Source organism: Bufo gargarizans, chromosome 6 (assembly GCF_014858855.1).
Source record: "Bufo gargarizans isolate SCDJY-AF-19 chromosome 6, ASM1485885v1, whole genome shotgun sequence".
Lineage (NCBI taxonomy): Eukaryota > Metazoa > Chordata > Amphibia > Anura > Bufonidae > Bufo > Bufo gargarizans.
The window spans coordinates 75,649,793-75,657,869 of NC_058085.1; the positions used below are offsets into that span (position 1 = coordinate 75,649,793).

The following is an 8,077-nucleotide window of genomic DNA, read 5'->3' on the forward strand; positions in this document are numbered from 1 at the left end:
GAGGAAGAGTTAACCAGGTATACTATCCCAGATACAATTCTGGAAGGGTCCCCTGCCCTGGAAAGGGGGGGGCTCGACGCCGTGGCTCTGTTACCTGAGGGGATGCGGATAGGCTCAGTCTGGACGGGTGAACGGCTGCAGGAAATGGCTCGGCTGAGTGATGGTAGCTCCTCTCCTGCGAGTACAATGATATCGGTGACCTCTGGGGCAGCAGGCGGCGAGAGCGAGAGCGAAAGTGACTCCTCTGGTTTAGCTGATGCTGTCTAAAGTTGTGCCCAGGTAAGAAGAATATAATTCCCCTTTTTATTTTTTTAACATGGCTATTTTAGAAGGAATCTCCTTAAACACTAGAAGTGTTCATTCTAAGACGAGAAGAACTGCGCTTTTTAATTATCTTTCTGTTTTTACTGCTTCAGTGTTTTTTTTACAGGAATGCTGCATCCCCCACAGACAAAATTATAAAAAATACAAAGAAGACTGGAAACTCGGACCATCAGTCTGGTCCGGGTCAAACGAAGGCCGGTCGGGGGGTGTAGCCATTTTATTTAAGGGGAATATTTTAATAGACCATGTTGAAGAAATTTTACCGGGAAGAATTTTATTAGTAAAAGCTTTTATTGATGGCATTAAGTGGCAGTTTTTAAATTTTTATGGTTTTACAGAGAAAAAGAAAAGAATGGAAATGTTAGAAATTTTACCTTATTTTATTAATGACTCTGAACCTTTGATTTTAGCAGGGGATTTTAATTGTATTTTAAGAGGTGAGCGCCGGTTCTCGAACGCAGTAAGTAGAAACTATGACGCCTCCTCCTCTCTGTTAAAAAATATTATTTTAGATTTTAAACTTACTGACGTTTTAAAAAAATGTAACAATACTTTACCGGAAGAGGCCGGCGCCACCTGGAGTAGCGCAAACTGTAAGTCAAGAATAGATTTTATCCTCTGCTCTTATCAGATACTGCCATCTTATTGTAAGCTTTTATCTAATTTCTTCTCGGACCATAAATTATTATCTTTTAAGGTGCAGTATAGCGGCAACTATAAAAAGAAAAGAACATGGAAACTAAATGTCTCCCTTTTAAAAGATCCAAAGATTTTATCAGATTTTACCACCTTTTATAAGCACTGCAGACGGGTAAGAAATCCCCATGTATCTATTGTTAAATGGTGGGAAATGATGAAAATTAAAATTAAAACTTTTTTTATCAATAAAGGGAAATGCAGAGCCCAAGAGAAAAGAGAGTACTATGAGAAATTAAATACCCGTCTGCAGACGCAATATAAGCTCTGAGATCTGGGTATAAACATGGAGAAAGAGATTTCAGATAGTAAAAAAGAAATAGCTCAGTACCTGGAGCAGAGAAGAAAAGAAATAATTTTTCATTCTAAAATCAAACATTTAGAGGAGAACGAGACCTGCTCCAGGTACTTTTTTAAAAAAAAGTACAAGACAAACGTACCCAGATTGAGGAGCTCGGGTGTGAGAAAAATATAGAGGGAATTTTAAAAATAGCCCATGATTTTTATTCTAATTTATTCAGTGAAAAGAAAATAGATAAGGTTTTCTTAAAGGACTCACTGAAAGCGATTGAAAGTATTTTAGACTGTGAATCTCAACAATTTTTATTACAGGACGTTACCGAACAAGAGGTTTTAGAAACTATTAAGAGTTTTAAGAAGGAGAAAGTTCCTGGCCCTGACGGTATACCTATTGAGTTTTATGTTACCTTTTATGGCATTTTAAAATAAGACTTGTTTTATCTTTTTAAATAGGTTTTTAGGTCCAAGACTCTCCCGGGATCCTGGAAGAAGGGTGAGGTGTCTCTATTATATAAGAAAGGCGATAAGACGGACATCAAAAATTGGAGACCCATCACCCTTCTATGCTGTGATTATAAGATAATGGACAAAATTTGTGCCAACAGGATGAAGAAAATAATAAGCAAAATCATCCACCAGAATCAAGTTTGTGGGGTACCCGGGAGATGTATTTGGGATAATTTAAACCTTTTAAAAGATATTATTAATGATACAAATGAAAGAAAAGCAAAAGTTGCCATTTTATCTTTAGATTTTGAAAAGGCTTTTGACCGAGTGTCTCATTTTTACCTTTTTAAAGTTTTAAAGAAAATGGGTATACCGGAAGGGTTTTTACAGTCTTTAAAAGCTTTTTATGACCATTGTACTAGCAAAATTTTAATAAATGGTTTTAAGACTCAGGATGTTATTTTAAAATCGGGTGTGAAGCAGGGGTGTCCCTTGTCCCCTCTACTTTTTATATGCGCCATTGAGCCTCTTTTAATTATGTTACGGAAAAACAAACAAATACGTGGAGTCCCCCTGTCCGGTGGGGGCGGGACTGGAGGCCAAAGTAGTGGGGTACATGGACGATGTTGCGATAATCTGTAGGGACACCCCATCAGTTCAGAAAGCTTCAAAACAGGTGGAACATTTTTGTTGTACCTCCGGTTTTAAAGTTAATTTTAATAAGAGCAGCGTTTTAAATGTTGGTGACATTCCTGAGTCAGAGTCTGTAAAGATTTTAGGTATCTCTTTCAGTGAGTCTAATGATGGCCTCAGGAATTGGGACACGGTGACAGAAAAGGTAAATAAGAAATTGTGCATGTGGAACTTGAGGAAGCTGACGATGGAGGGAAAGGTTTTAATTATCAAGATGATAGTTTTACCTATTTTATTATATTTAAGCATGGTGTTCCCTCTATCGGACCGTATTCTTAAAAAAATCAAAAGCTTGTTTTAATTTCTTTTGGGGTTCCAAAATGGATAAGCTACAGAGGAATACGGTGATGCTTCCCAAGTTCAAAGGCGGAAAGGATTTCCCGGATATTAAAGCGTTTGTTTTAATAAAGTATTTTTGTTTTTGTCTTAATACCCTTTTTAAAGATAACTATTGGTCTTATTTTATTCGTTATTTTACAGGTTTTTTATGAGAAAGAATGCGTGGTTTGAAACAGTTTTAAATTCTCCATATTCTTTTAACCTGTCACATTCTTATCAGATTTTAGAGAAAATAACGATTTGTTTTAAATTAAGCCAGAAAAGGGTTGATATTTTAAAAAATAATAAGGCAATTTTAAAAGAGATTAGTGACGAAAAATTGATGGCCCCCATAAGGAATTTTAATGAAGCAAAATGTAAGCAAGCATGGAAGGAGGTCAATATTAATTATCTTTTTAATTTGCAGAAGGACCTGGCCTGGAGCTGCGCACATGAGTGTCTTCCATGCCGGGCATTCCAGCACCGAAGAGGATTGATTGGCACCGCAGAATGTCCCAGGGGAGCATGCAGAGAGGAGGAGGACGTCTTTCATCTTTTCTGGAATTGCTATTTTGCATAATTGGTATGGACTAAAATGCTCCCCTTAATAAAGAAGATAACTGGACTAAAAGTTTTAACCATGGACGGTGTGTTTTATGGGTGTCTGGAGTCCCCCTCAAGGACCAAGAAGACGATGGCATGGAAGATCACCAATTGCGTTAAAGCAGCTCTTTGGGCGGCCAGGAACATTTTATGTTTTAAGCACGAAGTTATCTCTGTAGAAAATATTTTAGAAATGTACAAGTATTATTTATTGGACAAGAAAAACGCTCCTTTTATGTGCAACAAATTGTTTTTACGAGAATGGGGGTCTATTATATGACTTTATACATGCTATTTATGTTTTGAGAAATAATTTTTTTATGAGATAATAAGTTATTTCTGTATGTATAAATTGTTTTAAATAAAATATACCCCCTTGGGGTAGTCAACTTAAAAAAAATCTGTTCTTATCAGTTTAATATATGATACGTCCCCTATCTGGGGACCATATATTAAATGGATTTTTCGAACAGGGAGATGGAAAAAGAGCTTGCTCTGTCCACTCCACGCATTGACCTGGTATTGCAGTACCTCCGGGACCGGTGCACCCTTTCTATTCCAGTATGAAAAAACAGAATGAAATTGAGAGATGGATTGTAAGCATCCTGCCAGAAAGCAAGTGTGAAGTTGCTGTGTCCTGCCTCAGGAGTCTGCACTTCAGCTTCTCCCCTGTGAGGGTTGTGCTGTGCTGCTTTCTGCATACCTGCATCTAGCCTGTCAATCTCCTAATTGCATCAGCTGTGTGTGGGTTTGTTCCAGCACCAAGCAACCCAGCCAGCCAGTCACCTCTCCAAACACCCCAAATCCAATTAAGATTGATGGCTTAATTGTTAGGGTAATTGGCTTATCACCTGAATGAATTGTTTTGATATCACCGGACTGCATTGTTTGGACCTCCACTCCACGCACCTACCTCCACTCCACGCACCATGGCTTTGATTTGGGCCTGTTGTGCACACCTGTGCAGGCTGCTGACTTGTTCCTGTGAATTGCCCCTTTTGTAGCAAGTTGGCTGGATGTAACCAATATATCTTTTGTAGTGCTTAGTAAATAAGTAAAATTTGTTTGCCTGTGTCTCCCTCTTGTGGATCTTGTAAACTGGATGGATGACTTGGAGGCTAAAAAGTAGTCCAGCACTTCCTATGTATCAGCAATAGCTGGACCTACCTTGTCTGGCCAATGGACGAAACACTGCAAGTGTCACAAGCGGCTTGTAAGGTCAGGTCAGTGGATGACATCACAAGGGCCCTGATGGAACACTCAACAATGGGGCCATGACATCACAATCAACAATGCCTACATCCTTTTTTTTTGTTTAGTTTTTTTTTTCTCAGTACTCTCCATTCACTCCTTATTAGTCTTTCTGCTTGGCGTGCTTTGGCATCCGGAATTGCGTGCGAAGGAAAGGTGTTACCAACAGTGGTGGGCGGAGCTATGCAGATACGAAAAACACGAAGTGTAGCATTATGGTGATTCCAGAGCGTAGCAAGCACGTTTTTCCTGGTTTGTCAGAGAAAGAAGCCTCCCGGACTGTCTCTGCAGCTGGGGCCTGTATAGGCTATCGCCATCACAAGTGTTCTGCATTGGGGACCGTCGGCCTGTAGGGCGAACCCTTTTCTGGTTATCGCTTCTCGGCCTTTTGGCTAAGATCAAGTGTAGGGATACACGGGTCTTGGTCAGAAGGTGCCTGGGTACCCAACTGCTCGGCCTTGAGGGCGGCTCCTGGTTGATCGCCAGAGCTTTAACTCTTGCTGCTATAGGGCAGGAGGCTTAGTCCCCAGGCAACGGGAAGCGATCACACGCCTACTACTTTGTGGTAGGGAGTTTTCTAGCCTGGTACCGTGATCCTTACCTGGACGATGCCAGAGATGGAAATTCCGAGTCCTGTGATGGAGGAGATTCCGGAGCACGAAAAAATTAAGCATTGTATACGCTTTGTGTTATTGGACCTTCAGAAGAAGGAAAAAGGCCTTACCTTTTTGGTGGAAGAGGTGTTGTACGGACTTATTGAGGTATGAAAAGAACTAATATTTTCTATGCTTGAATTTCCCAAGCGGGGTCTATTTGACGTGGCATTTTTCTCAGAAGATATTTGTGCAACGGTTCTGAAAAGATTGGAACATTTTAAACTGAATCCTATCTTGAATGGGGTTAAAGTAATCCCGCATTTTCCAAGAAGGGAGAAAATTGTGACAGTTAGGATGTATAGTCCTTACGTCCCTGAGGAAAATATTGTGGTGTTTCTGAGGAGATTTTGCAAAAAAGTTGACTGTAAAGGGAAAATTTACAATAAATACGGAATTTGGTCCACAAAGTGGAAGTTCTTGGTGGAATTTAAAGAAGATTTTGGGGGAGAAGTACTTCTTCCCCCAAGTCGGTTTAAATTGGGGCCTATAAATGGCGATCTGTTTTTCAACGGGATGCCAGAATTTTGTAAGAACTGCAAAAAATATGGTCATGGAAAAGAGATCTGTACCAACCAATGGCGTTCCAGATGCGAAAAAGAAGGCCATAAAGCGGCAACATGTAAAGAGAACAGAAGGTGTAATCTATGTGGTGATGACAGTCACATTTTTTGGTCCTGCCCTAAAAGGAAGGGAGAAGAAACAAAAAGAAAGAGGAAAGGAGAAAGTAATCAGAAGGAAGAAGAAAATAAAAAGAAAAAAGAAAGTAAAGAAGAGAAAAATATTGAATCTGGAAAAATGGAAGAAGGAACTGTGATAAGGAAAACTGAAGAGAAGATGTTGAGGAAAGTGTGTGGGAAAAAAAAGAGTGTCCAAGTGCTTTGAGTATGGAAGAAGAGTCAAATTTATTTCTGAAAGAATTCGAAACACGTGGTAGAAGCAAAAGTTTTGAAGAAATGAAGCAGAAAGTATGGGGAGAATTGCTTGACGCTGGGGAAGAGTTTATGGACATGACTTAAAACAAGAGTAGCGAGTCAGTGGGAAAGGGGGAGGTTACCTCCTGTTACTACACGTTTGGTGGCGGGCTGTTTACTCAAAAACGGCTATTGTATTTGATATGGAAGAAGAATTGTATGTTTGTTTGTTTTGTCCTTATGTTTGTTGCTTTTTAAAGAAAATAAGAAATATAAATAAAAAGTAAAAAATAAAAGTTGGGAGACGAATGATGAAGCGTGGAGCATAAATTTGTTTAATACAATTATGCCGCATCTTCTGACGCATCAACTAAAAAAAAAAAAAAATCTTGTGTGCTGCACTTGGTCTGCTGTCAGAAGGTAGCTCTCGGGTACCCTCTCTCTCGGCCTGGGGGGATCGTCCAAGGTGCATTGCCTGGACTTCACCCCCCTGCTGCTATTGGGAGAGAGGCTTAGTCCCGGGGGCATCGAGTTGCGATCCCCGTTACCCTTAGTAGTCTCTGGACTGCTGAGGGAGCACTTTTTTCTTTGCGTTTAGACGTAGAAGAAAGCGCCGAAGCAACAACTATGGCAGATGACCCAGGAGGAGGACCTGGAGGAGGAGGAGGAGAAAGACCTGCCCGAGGAGGAGAAAGATCTGTTGGAGGAAAAGGAGGAAGACCTGTTGGAGGAGGAGGAGGAGGGAGACCTGTTGGAGGAGAGGAACCTAGAGAAACCGGAGGAGATGGAGCAAATAAAAGAGATGGAGCCAGAGATGATGGAGAAAGAGCCAGAGAAGGAAAACCAAGACGAGAAACCAGAGGAGCAGAGGAAAGTGCAATACCAGAGTATGTCCGAATTAAAAATTCTGTGCGATTATACATAACAGCGAGGAAAAAAGAGGAGTATGATTTAAATTATTTAGTAATTGTGGTCTTAGTCAAAGTATTTAGTATCCAGAAAAGGGAAATCCTTGCCATCCAAGACTACCCGAAACGTAGAGTATATGATGTCACTTTTACTGATACAGGTATTTTTAAGGATTTCGTAGTAGCCCTTCCTTCTAAATTAAGTGACCCTAGAGTGGATGGTATAGAATTTTATAAACATGAAATTGATGATAGTAAAATTGTGGTTATTAAAATGTATTGCCCCTTTGCAGATGAACACGTAGTAAGATCCTTTTTAGCAAATTATTTTAAAACAATTGTTTTTATGGGGAAAATTATCAATTCAGCAGGGATATGGACCAGGGATATGGACCTCAAAGTGGAGATACAAAGTAATATGTTACCATGACCCAAACTCTTCAGTAGGGATTATTTTACTTCTGGCACGTTTTAAGTTGGGAGATATGGTGGGAGATATGTTTTTTTCCAATATGCCACCATACTGCAAGAGATGTAAGAATTATGGTCATATCGCGGAGAATTGTTTTAGTACCTGTAGAAACTGTGGAAGTTCAGAGCATGATGCCAGTGAATGCAGTGCGGGAATTTTTTTTTCATTTTTGTAGTTTAATAGGGCATCTCTTCCGTGATTGTCCTAGCAGGCATGCTGACCCAAAGGCGGAACCCGGAGCACGGCCAAAGCGTCCAACACAACCAGAGGAAGCGGAGAAACGAGATGACCACCAAGCCGGCCCCCAAGGAGAGGAGCAGGAGGCGGATTCTGAACAGATGGATACCAGCAGACCCCTTCAACAAGGGGAACCGAGAGAGCAGAGATGCGGTAAAAATAAACAGAAGTCCAGTGATCAGCGGACGGACAAGCCCCCCCCAGAAATGGGTAGTGGGGGCCAACCGAGTGATGCTGATCCGCCTGGCCCGCACTCGGTTC

At 40.6% G+C, this 8,077-nt stretch overlaps 1 non-coding gene across 1 annotated transcript; it reads left to right on the plus strand.

Annotated features, from left to right (window-relative positions):
* The first annotated feature begins 3,749 nt into the window (after positions 1-3,749).
* On the plus strand, positions 3,750-3,934 carry LOC122942754. The gene has a single exon (XR_006390692.1). It is a non-coding gene; the product is annotated as a U2 spliceosomal RNA (small nuclear RNA).
* Positions 3,935-8,077: the final 4,143 nt, after the last annotated feature.